This window comes from Tachypleus tridentatus, chromosome 5 (genome assembly GCF_004210375.1).
Source record: "Tachypleus tridentatus isolate NWPU-2018 chromosome 5, ASM421037v1, whole genome shotgun sequence".
Classification (NCBI taxonomy): domain Eukaryota; kingdom Metazoa; phylum Arthropoda; class Merostomata; order Xiphosura; family Limulidae; genus Tachypleus; species Tachypleus tridentatus.
In genome coordinates this window covers 33,285,753-33,296,851 of record NC_134829.1, presented here as the reverse complement: position 1 = coordinate 33,296,851, position 11,099 = coordinate 33,285,753, and the positions used below count along the sequence as shown (strand labels likewise).

The 11,099-nt window shown below is 33.4% G+C and overlaps 1 protein-coding gene across 14 annotated transcripts in view; it reads left to right on the top strand.

The window, feature by feature from the left end:
* Positions 1–4,736: 4,736 nt before the first annotated feature.
* Positions 4,737–11,099, top strand: part of LOC143250878 (5'-nucleotidase-like) — a 71,364-nt gene continuing 65,001 nt past the window's right edge. For 4 of the 14 annotated variants that reach the window (XM_076502027.1, XM_076502021.1, XM_076502020.1 and 1 more), the window contains exons 1-2: positions 5,870–6,156; positions 8,631–8,684. The gene's annotated coding sequence lies outside the window, so the exon portion shown is untranslated. Of the gene's footprint in view, positions 5,769–5,866; positions 6,157–8,630; positions 8,685–11,099 lie in introns of those variants that run through there. The other 10 variants (XM_076502028.1, XM_076502022.1, XM_076502017.1 and 7 more) reach the window with 6 other exon arrangements.

Genomic DNA, 11,099 nt, shown 5'->3' with positions numbered 1-11,099 from the left:
AAATTTAACGAAATTCCGAAACATCGATATTAAAGTGTTTGTTTTTTTTTTTTTTTTTTTTTGGGGGGGGTGTATTACTATGTTTTAATTATTTATTGTAAATAAATACAGTGTTTAAGAATGACTCTAAATTGATCACTCTTTCGTTTTGGTGTCATTTCAATAAAGATGACACAAACACACACAGATTAAATTACCTTGTGCTATATATATATGAATAAGCTCAGCCCCCTATTTCCTTAACAATGATATGAAATGATATGCTGTTGATGTTTCCGTTGGAAGCAATTCTGAAATTGTTAGTTCATTTCACATTAAATAATATGGCACATGATGTATACAAAGGACTCTATTGGTATGTAAAGCATGCCATTTTTAGGGGAGGTATATCTATCAAAATATTTATGAAAATTAAATACTATGAGATTCAATCTTGAACCATTTTAACTACAAATACTGCATACACATAACAAAACAACCAAGTTTCAATACATAAGAAGTAGTTATACATGTCATGAAATAGTTGTCAGGCCATGGCCTGACTAGCATTACCGCTTCCTACTGCCATAACTGAAAATCAGTAGATTAATATATATGGCTAAAAGTATGTGGACACCTGACCATCACACCCACAAGTGCTTGTTGAGCATCTCTTTCGAAAACCATGGTATTAATATGGAGTTGGTCCACCATTTTCTGCTATAACAGCCTCCACTCTTCTGGGAAGGCTTTTTACTAGGTTTTGGAACATGGCTGCGGGATTCGCTCCTATTCAACCACAAGAACATCAATGAGGTCGCGCACTGATGTCGGGCTAGAAGGCCTGGCTCCCAATCGTCGTTCCAATTCATCCCAAAGGTGTTCGATGGGGTTGAGGTCAGGGCTCTGTGCAGGCCGGTCAAGTTCTTCTACACCAATCTCGGCAAACCATATCTTTATGGACTTCGCTTTGTGCACGGGGGGTAATGTCATGCTAAAACAAAAAGGGCCTTCCTCAAACTGTTGCCACAAAGTTGGAAGTACACAGTTATCTAGAATGTCATTGTATGCTGTAGCATTAAGATTTCTCTTCATGGGAACTAAAGAACCTAGCCCGAACCATGAAAACAGCCCCAGACCATTATTCCTCCTCCATGAAACTTTACAGTTGGCACTATGCATTCAGACAGGTAGCGTTCTCCTGGCATCCACCAAACTCAGATTCATCCGTCAGACTGCCAGATAGTGAAGCGTGAATCACCACTACAGAGAACGCGTTTCCACTGCTCTAGAGTTCAATGGCGATGTACTTACACCACTCCAGCCGACATTTGGCATTGCGCATGGTGATCTTAGGCTTGTGTGCGGCTGCTTGGCCATGGAAATCCATTTCATGAAGTTTCCGACGAACAGTTATTGTGCTAACGCTGCTTCCAGAGGCAGTTTGAAACTTGGTAGTGAGTCTTGCAACTGTGGGCAGACAATTTTTACGCGCCTCTGCACTCGGCGGTCCCATTCTGTGAGCTTGTGCGGCTTATTACTTCGTGGCTGAGCTGTTGTTGCTCCTAGACGTTTTCACTTCACAATAACAGCACTTACAGTTGACCGGGACAGCTCCAGCAGGGCAGAAATTTGACAAACTGATTTGTTGGAAAGGTGGCATCCTACGACAATGTCACGTTGAAAGTCACTGAGCTCTTTAGTACGACGCATTCTACTGCCAGTGTTTGTCTATGGAGATTGCATGGCTGTATGCTTGATTTTATGCATCTGTTAGCAATGGGTGTGGCTGAAATAGCCGAACCCACTAATTAGAAGGGGTGTCCAATTATGTTTGGCTGTGTAGTATAATTTGTTAGTGATACTCTATTAGTCAGTAGTGAAGTTTAAATTAAGTAGAAAGACAAGAAAAAGTTTTGCTTTCATTTATTCGAAGCCCCGCATGGCCAGGTGGTTTAGGTACTCGACTCGTAATCTGAGGGTGCGGATTCGAATCTCCATCACACCAAATATGCTCGACCTTTCAGCCATTGGGGCGTTATAATGTGCAGTCAATCCCGCTATTCGTTGTTAAAACAGTAGCCCAAGAGTTGGCGGTGGATGGTGATGACTAGCTGCATTCCCTCTCGTCTTATATTGCAAAATTAGGGGCGGCTAGTGAAGATAGCCCTAGTGTAGTTTTTCTCGAAATTCAAATAAAAATTATCTTTTTTCTTCACTCTAGTGACACTAGGAAACTACCTCTGCTTAAATTAAATAACTTAAAGCTTTCAACATTATACATCTGTTTCTAATTAAATTTTTGTGTTTATTGCCCTTTGAACAGTGTTTTTTATTTCCGCTACTAAAAGTTTCAAGTTACACAACAACATGAAGCAAAAGTTACATAACGCTTATGCTTCTCTGGAGCTGTTAGTCCTAGCGAACGGCACCTCGTAAAAAAATTATATCATTATTGTTTTACTTATTTTACCTAATTTAACTTTACCTAAACTAAATGGTTCTATTATTTATATTTTAGTTACTTTTATAATAATAAATAAAAATAGATAAAAAATATGGCATTTACCACAGTATTACTTTTTTTTATTGCTGTTGAATGTCCTTTTGTGTCAGTCCTAATATTTTATACCAAGACTACTCCACAGATTCACATTAGAATACAGAATAATAACACTTGGAAAGCTGAGGTTTTTCTGTGACTGTCACAAATTTTCTTGCTGACAAAGTACTTACTAGGTACTTGAAAATATTTTTGTTGTGTAGTGTTAAAGTGTAACGAGAAACTCCGAATTCAAAAGTGATTTAAGTACAAATAATTCGATAAAATAAACCGGGTATTGTGTATTACATGTTGTCTTTATTACTTTTGTAAAACACATTACATGCAAGTAACATAACAAATTAACAGTAACAAAATTGATAGACAGACATTAACTTGCTTTTATTTTAGTTCTTTTGCCAGCTGCCACTTAGTTAATCAAATCTGAGAATTTGAAAATGCACTGTAAAGTGGAAGTACTTAATTAAGACAATATTAGTAATATAGATAATAAATTACAGAAAAGACTGCCAAACTGTGTAACAAATCGTTGGTAAAACTTCTGTATTTAGATGACGTATCGTATTAGCACTAATACTTACATATATAAAAAAATCTGGTGTTACGAACAATATAGTATGTTTCCGAAGATAAGTCATTAGATTAAGAAAACTTTTATGATCAGACGTCTAGCGTTTAAAATAGGCAATAAAGATGGGTGTCTAGGGTGTCAAATACTCAGGCTCCATTGTGAGTAGAAGCGCTGCCTTAATTTCTGCTTAGTGTCCATTCGCTGGCACATTTTCTTCCTATAATATTTGACCGTCATCATGGTCAAGTTTTTATTATACTTTCATAGACAAACAAATACACATGCCATGCGCTTTTCATTGTTAGTGAAAATAGTTCACCCTTATAAAAGGACAACAAAATTGTGTTCATTTACAAATAATACAACCTTAACTTTAGAAACACTAGATGACGCAAAAATCAACAACGTAGCAGTGTTGCAACGTATGTCGCTAGACGTTGTGACTTTGGGCTCTTCTAACGACACAATTTAGTGTCAGAGCGACTACCGACAAATTTCTCTGATATTCAGAGAAACAAGTCGCCAGTCTGTATAACCACAAAATGACTCACCTACAGTTAAGTGTGATAAATACAATCCATGATCACAGTACATTCTGTTGTGCCATCTTTATGTTAACTTACACAGTCTAAATAAGACACGATTTCAGAGAAACGGCATCTGGTGACTATGAACATACAAGTTTCTTGAGAAAATTACATCCAGAGATAGGGAATGGTACTAGAACAAGGACATTAAGGAGTTTTAGGTATACCCTTGAAAACGTTGTGACAAACGGCTGTTGGAACGTGACTTACAGTATAAAAACTTATTGATGAGAAACCCACTTTTTAGAGACGGACTGATTGGGTTGTAAAATAAATTTTATTATAAAATTCATTACAGGCTTGTTGAAACGTTTTACGTTTGTAATACAGTTGTTTTTTTCTTTAATACTCATTTAAGTTGTTTCCAAACTAAATGGCCTGGCATCGCCTAGCGCGTTAAGGCGTGCGCTTCATAATCTGAGGGTCGCGGGTTCGCGCCCGAGTCGCGCCAAACATGCTCGCCCTCCCAGCCGTGGGGGCGTTATAATGTACGGTCAATCCCACTATTCGTTGGTAAAAGAGTAGCCCACGAGTTGGTGGTGGGTGGTGATGACTAGCTGCCTTCCCTCTAGTCTTACACTACTAAATTAGGGACGGCTAGCACAGATAGCCCTCGAGTAGCTTTGTGCGAAATTCCAAAAAAAAAAAAAAACAACCAAACTAAACTTATTTTAAGTGTTCAGTGAACTAGTCAATCCAGAAATTACATAATGCATTATTTCATTAGTTTCTTCTCATTGTAACGAAAATTTTCCGTCCTATATGTGTGTGTGTAATTTCTATATAAGTATATAGATGTTTGTTCTATTTTATTTTTATTGAACTCCATAGAGATTTTGTTGACATTTTTGACACCTGTGGAATGTCTAAATAGCGACATCTAGCGACTTTTTCAGGTTTCTGCAGCTGCTTTCGGCTTTGCAAAGGCTGAATGAAAATTAAAAGTTATGTTAAACGACGAGCAGTTTGAGCATGTGATTCACTTCAGTTTATGAGTCGTCGCAGAAGGCTCTTTCGTTTGATTCGCTGAAACGAAACCTAAACGTCTACTCAGAAGCACTTCTTTAGAAAAGATTATCTGTATGGAAAATTACTAGCTATACGAACCAAAGTTGGTGGCTCGGTAGTTGTTTCGTAAACAACGAAGTATGTGCTAAAGAAATATTACATGTTAATGTTTGTTTGTTTGTTTGTTTTGAATTTCGCGTAAAGCTACTCGAGGGCTATCTGTGCTAGCCGTCCCTAATTTAGCAGCGTAAGACTAGAGGGAAGGCAGCTAGTCATCACCACTCACCGCCAACTCTTGGGCTACTCTTTTACCAACGAATAGTGGGATTGACCGTAACATTATATCGTCCCCACGGCTGAAAGGGCGAGCATGTTTGGTGCGACCGGGATTCGAACCCGCGACTTTTGGATTACGAGTCGCACGCCTTAACACGCTTGGCCATGCCGGGCCCACATGTTAATGAAATTCCTGCATAAAACACCAGAATATTAACAAGTTTAGACAACAGTTTAACAACCATACAAAAACACCTGTTACTCTCAGTTGGAGCTAGTGGACGAAAACAATAAAACAACCAAATAAACATCTTAACGGTGAAGTTTTTAGTGCAGTCGAAACAGTTGTAGTAGTAATGTTAATAATGGAAATAATAAATAACGGCGACGGTAATAATAGTAATTATTATAGTTATTTGTTAGTACTATGAACATAATTACTCTTATGTTTTGAGTTAGAAATAACAGAATGATTGTTGTACCGGATTCAATAGTTTTTGGACTATCATATGTGTGTGTTCGGTAAAAAATATATGTTTTTTATACGTTTTCACATTTCTTGATCAATCAGCATCAAACTTGACACAGTAATATATGATGATATGAGAAAGGTCATGAAGGGGCCGGATCCCCATCGTCTCTATAATTAAACGTCAATGTATATTTCTATTCCTTATACATTCTATATTTGTTGATCAATCAACAGCAAACTTGACACAGTGGTACGAAGGAAAGTAGAGTGGAGCCTCCATCTAACTTCATATTAATAACATTTTTGAAAACGGTATGTCTTTTTTCTTCAATATTGGCATCTGTACTTATTTGTACAGCACTGTTAATGTTTATTAAGTTAATTAAACAAATGAAAACGTTTTTTACCTCGCTAGTCCAACAGACAGATACTCTAACTACTGACTATTGTGTAATGAAAACGTAATATAGATTTATAATTATATAATAGTTGCACTTGACATAACCTTTTGCGTCGCTGTGTAACTAACGTGAAAGAAGAAAAAAATGTTTTCCCTCGTAATTACTGTTGACGGTGAACAAGGAGATATAGAGAATTAGTAGCTTTAACAGAATCTGTCTATATTAACAACATTAAAAAAATTATAATCATTGGCCTACTTCAGTCTGCAAAGGTAATCGGCTGGTTGCGCAGAATTGTGGTAAATAAATCATAATATTATCGTATTAGGCTAAATATATTAGAGAATAATCAGTAAATAAAGTATTACTTTATTACTTATGAGTAAAACAAATTTATTTAAAGTATATTTCTAATTATAAGAGTTTTGTAAATAAGATTTACATTCTAACGTTTCATGCGTTTTTTTTTACTAAATTGTAAATAACGTGTGAAAATCACATCATTACAAATCAAAGTGAGAAATGTATAGTAAAAAATGCTTCATAATTCGAAACAACTCTTGATAGGATATAAAAAAGTATCCGTTTAATTTGTTAGATGAAGCAGCTTGTTTATTCAGACTTAGTCTAAAGTTTGATATTATTTATGTATATTTAAGTCATTATGTAGTATAGTTTTCTCACCAATGATATGGTTATTTAGTTTGTGTATTTTCAAAAATTATTAAAGGGCCGAAAACTCGTAAAGAAAGGATTTTAAAGTTACAAGAAAGTATTTTTAGAAATCATATTGTTGAGTCCTTTCTCGTATTTGTTCTTTCCAGTATTTTTTGTTTGTATGAAGAAAGAACTGAACTGTTTTTTTTTTTTATAGCTACATTGTTTGGTAATATTCATCAGTAGCAGATCCAAAGGGTTAAGATCTCCTTTCTTTCCAATGCAAAACATAAAATTGAAGGAAACAGTAAAATACTAAGCAGAAATAAAGAGAAAAATAGATATAAAAGCAGTAGATATCCTTAAATATTTTATGGGATCATGTATGATTCTTTTACTGTATGGAAAGGGATCCTGGACCTTTTGTAATGTGTAAAATGTTGAAAGTAGCCATAAAGGTTCCTTTTTTCCAAAATATTATGATCAGTTAAAAACATACTACACATCTCTGAAGGGTCTTTTTCATCAGCACATGATACAACTTGATTCTGAGGGTCACTTCAAGAACCTGATTTTAACAATCAGGTTCACAAATTAAGAGAAAGATGTTCAAATGGTAGCAGAAAATATAGGTCATTTTGATTTCTTATTGTAAATTTGCAAGTGAGAGTAGCTGGCAAAAATCAATGGAAAGTTTCAGGAATTGGACTTAGATTTTGAAGTAAAAAAAATTCTTTAACTTCTCAGAGAGGGGATCACCCTCTCAGATTCTCTGAGGATTCATGTGGATCCTCATTTTGCAAATTCTTGATCTGCTTCTGATTTATGTTTATAGGAAATACAGACAAGTTTGAACATTCCTGATAGTCAACCAGGCATAAAATTGCACCATTAATTTCCTTCAAATGTTATTTAGATAGAACTGTGAAATTATCATAACTTAGTCTTTTATAACCTATCTTCTTATAAACTTTTAGCCTATATTAAAGTAACTGTGTTAAACTAGCTCACACTAATACTGTTTTCATTGAATTTTGTGCTAGTTTTACAGCTTAATATATTTGTAACAACCATACACATATTAATATCATGTCATGTGATGGAAGGATCATTGTATAGCTGGTATAAACACCATATTAAACTTTGTAGAGATCAGTGCTAACAAAATAATCACATTATATTATCATATATAACAGGTTTATTAAATTTTTTAACAGATTATTTACAAATCATTTGTTATTATAGGAGTTAAGAGAAAGCTTGAAAACTCTATGAATGATAAGGGATGGCTTTAAGGGTTTTCATGTTTTTAATTAATTTATTTAATAGTTTTAGTGTACTTTAGGGGATAAACTAATAGGTCCCACATTGTTCCAAAACATTATGTTATGTTAAACTGTAGTGATAAATCGAGTGAGCAGTGAACTGACACTACAGTACATTAATTAACTCACTTAAACCTACTGGCTCTATAACATCTGAAGGCAGCCCCTTCCAAAGACCAACCACCCTGTTAGAATAATAAAACTGTCATAGCTGTCAAAATATATGTATTTTGTTCTGCAATTTTACTTTGTTACTGTTAAGTGTGAACAATGATAGTGTATCAACACTATCAATTCCCTTTACATCTCAATCAGAACCCATTAACCATTCTTTTTTTCAATAGAAAACAATCTGAGACATCTTAACCTCTCTCTGTATGACAACCCTCTTTTTCAGGCACCATTCTAGTAACTCTCCCTTGAACCCTTTTCTGAAGTAAGGAGCCAAAGACAAAATGCAATACTCCAAATGTGGCCTAAGCAGTGGCTCATATAATGAAAGCTTTGTACTATATCAAATGGTCTAAAGAACACTTTTGCAATTACAGTTTGTACAACATCAAATGATCTAAGTATTATTGATTAATAGCTTTTTCACACAACTTTAGCATTGCACAACATGTTGCATAGGACACAGTGTATTAAGTTTTTGAGTGTTAGTAGTTTAGTACTTTAAAAATACCATACCAGATGATGATCACTGCGTAGTAGGTCTCTAGTTTACTTCTTTAGCAAGTGATCAGAGTATGAAAGCTCACTACTTTTGTAATTTATCTTTTGTTTATTGTCAGATAATATGAAGAAAAACGCACTCTCTTCAATGAACTTGTGACTTCAATTTGGTGGTAGGTTTAAAATGGTGTTAAGAGTTGTGATTATTACATTACCAGATAATTAGAATAATTGTTATTTTAACACCATTTCAGTTATTTATATTACTACATCAGATAATTGAAAAATTATTATTCGTTATTAATTTGACACTAGTTAAATGATCCTTCCATAATAAATTTGGTATAATTGTTATCACTTATCAGATAAACTAAAAAATACTTATTCATTATAGGTTTATTTTTTTACCAATTCATTGATCACTGCATAATAGGTTTTATGGCTGTGTTTATACAAAAATAGCAGATATTTTGAAAGCCATTATTTATTGTGTTTTGAATACTATTTTAATGATGACTGCAGATAATGTAAAAAGTCAATATTCATCTTGCTTCCAACATCAATTCAGTGATTACTGTGTGAATACAGTTTACTGCTGCAGAAGATTACATTGATCATCACATGATACATTTATAGATTAGTGCATGGTCCAATTATTCCAAATGGCAACTTGACTTAAGTTTTTTCAACAGTTTAGTGTCTTATCAGACCATGGGAAGATTGCTACCTGTAATTCTTGTCCAATCAGTTTATAACCATACATGTGTACTAAATATGAAATATTAATGTCACATTAAATTAGATCATTGCATAATTAGCTTGTGATTACAGTTTATTTCATATCAGTCTTTTGTATATATTATTTTTCATGTTTTGAATTTTATAGATTAATATCAATCAGATAATGTATTAGTCATGGATCATCAGATCTATAAATATAATTAGTATACACTATGAGATATGTTAATTTCTATATATGTTACTCTTTGCTTTATCAGTGACCAGAAGAAAAAAATAGAAAAATGAAGGGAATTTATGACCTAACATTCACATTGTAAAAAGTTCAAAAAATGATAAAGTAGATATGCAACATAAAAAAGAATCTGCTATTAAACTTCAAGAAATAATACATGTATGGAAAAAGCTAAGTAATCCATTCCTTGTGTTATGTTACATTTTCAAATGAGAGTGTAGGTTAACTGACCTCTAACAAAGATATCTGTTAGAAAGTTTCAAAACTAAAGTATTAGATACAAGTAAATTTGTGAAATTAACAAAGGAAGCATCCAGAAAGAAAAAAAATGAATGTGTGACACTGTAGGCTTTTTTCCAAGTTTTGTGTTTTAAAACTTAAGTGCCATGTTCATACAGGATTTAATGGCCTAATCAATCAAAACGAATTTTTTCCAACTAGGAAGGAAAAAAAGAGGAAAGATGTAGTTAGGTGAATCAGTAAATTGTTCAACCTATTTAAAGGATTTGTTTGTAGTAGAGAAAACTATGTAACAATAAATTTGATTTTACCTCCTCTTATTATTGTATAACAGTATCCAAGGTTGTTCCTAAACTGGTAGTATACTAAATATAGTGATTAACTGGTTTTTATCAAATTCCAAGGTCAAAAATTAAATGGTTCCAGAAGATATTTATCTAGCCAAACCTGTTACAGCCTCACAGTGTACTTCCTATTAACCTTTAAGTGTCATCAACTGATGTCACTACTTACCACATTCCTGCTGTTTACGGATTAAATAGAAATAGATTATTAATGTACCAGTAAACAGAATGTTCTCTTTCTCAGGTATGCTGAACTTTAATAGCCTAGAAGTTATTTCAAATATAAATGTTTGTTACCTCTGTTATTCGTATATGACTGTTAACATAAAAAAAAACTAATAAATACCTTGTATTTGTACAGAAATGTTTAGTAGATAAATCTAAAATAACCACAACAAAGATTTGTAAAAAAAAAATTGGTTAAAATTATCAAATGACCACATTACAGTTGTTTAGTTATAATTTTAAAATAACCAGAGCAAAAAGTTGATTGGATATAATTCTAAACTAGGCATAAAAATCATTTGTGTATAATGTAAAATAACTTCTATAAATGTTTGTATTAATGTCAGTTGGATATAATTGCACAATAACTGTTTTAACAGTTGATAATGTTCAGAGAAAACAGTAATTTTAGGTTATCAAGGATAATATTTAAAAACTTTTTAGTTCAATAAATTATTGATCTCTATAAATTAAAGAACAATTTCAAATTTTAGGTAATGCAGTGGCATATTTAGGTAGAGGCTAGAGGAGGCTCAGCCCCAAGGCCCATGGTCTTAATAGAGTCCCATTGATAATTTTATTCTGTATAAAATTACATGGGATGTAGGGTTCAAATAAATTATTGGTCCTTGGGCCCACACAACCTTAAATCTGCCACTAAGGTAATATCTGAAGTATGAAAATATACATGTCTAGGAAGCTATTTGTTCTAAAGATTAAAAAAAGCACCTCTGCAGTCATAATAGTGAGTACTTTTACTAATATATTGAGTGAGTATTAACAAGTTAGATTCTTATTCTTACTAT